The sequence below is a fragment of the Mesoplodon densirostris genome, chromosome 11 (genome assembly GCF_025265405.1).
Source record: "Mesoplodon densirostris isolate mMesDen1 chromosome 11, mMesDen1 primary haplotype, whole genome shotgun sequence".
NCBI lineage: Eukaryota > Metazoa > Chordata > Mammalia > Artiodactyla > Ziphiidae > Mesoplodon > Mesoplodon densirostris.
In genome coordinates, this window is record NC_082671.1 from 4,833,268 (window position 1) to 4,833,868 (window position 601).

Sequence of the window (601 nt, forward strand, 5' to 3'; positions counted from 1 at the left end):
ATTGCCAGGTCGAGTTGTCTCTGCCCTCTTCCAGCCCCCACTCCCCTCCTACCCCCAACCTCCACCCCTGCGTCAAGCTACCTTTGGCCCTGCCCTAGAGAGCCTTCCACCCTGCCTTGCCACGTGAAGCCAGTTAGGTCCCTCTTAGCCTTTCCCTCTAGAGAAGAGTTGCCCAACAGAAATACAGTGTGAGCAACATGCATGATTTTTAAATTTCTGGTAACCATATTTTTTAAAGTAAAAAAAAAGTGCTTGCTTCGGCAGCACATATACTAAAATTGGAATGATACAGAGAAGATTAGCATGACCCCTGCACAAGGAGGCCATGCAGATTTATGAAGCGTTCCATATTTTTTGGCCTCTATGGGAAAAGAATCTAAAAAAGAGTGGATCTATGTACATGTATAACTGATTCACTTTACTGTACACCTGAAACTAACACAATATTGTAAATCAACTATACTCCAGTAAAAAAACTTTTTTTAATCTTAAAAAAGTGAAATTAATTTCAATAATATATTTATTTAACTTGTATCTAAAATATTATCATTTCAACATGTAATCATGTACAAAATTACTGAGGTCCTTGAAAAAATTCTTT

The 601-nt window shown here is 38.1% G+C and overlaps 1 non-coding gene across 1 annotated transcript; it reads left to right on the forward strand.

The window, feature by feature from the left end:
- The first annotated feature begins 248 nt into the window (after positions 1–248).
- Positions 249–355, forward strand: LOC132499686 (U6 spliceosomal RNA). The gene has a single exon (XR_009533915.1). It is a non-coding gene; the product is annotated as a U6 spliceosomal RNA (small nuclear RNA).
- The last annotated feature ends 246 nt before the right edge of the window (positions 356–601 follow it).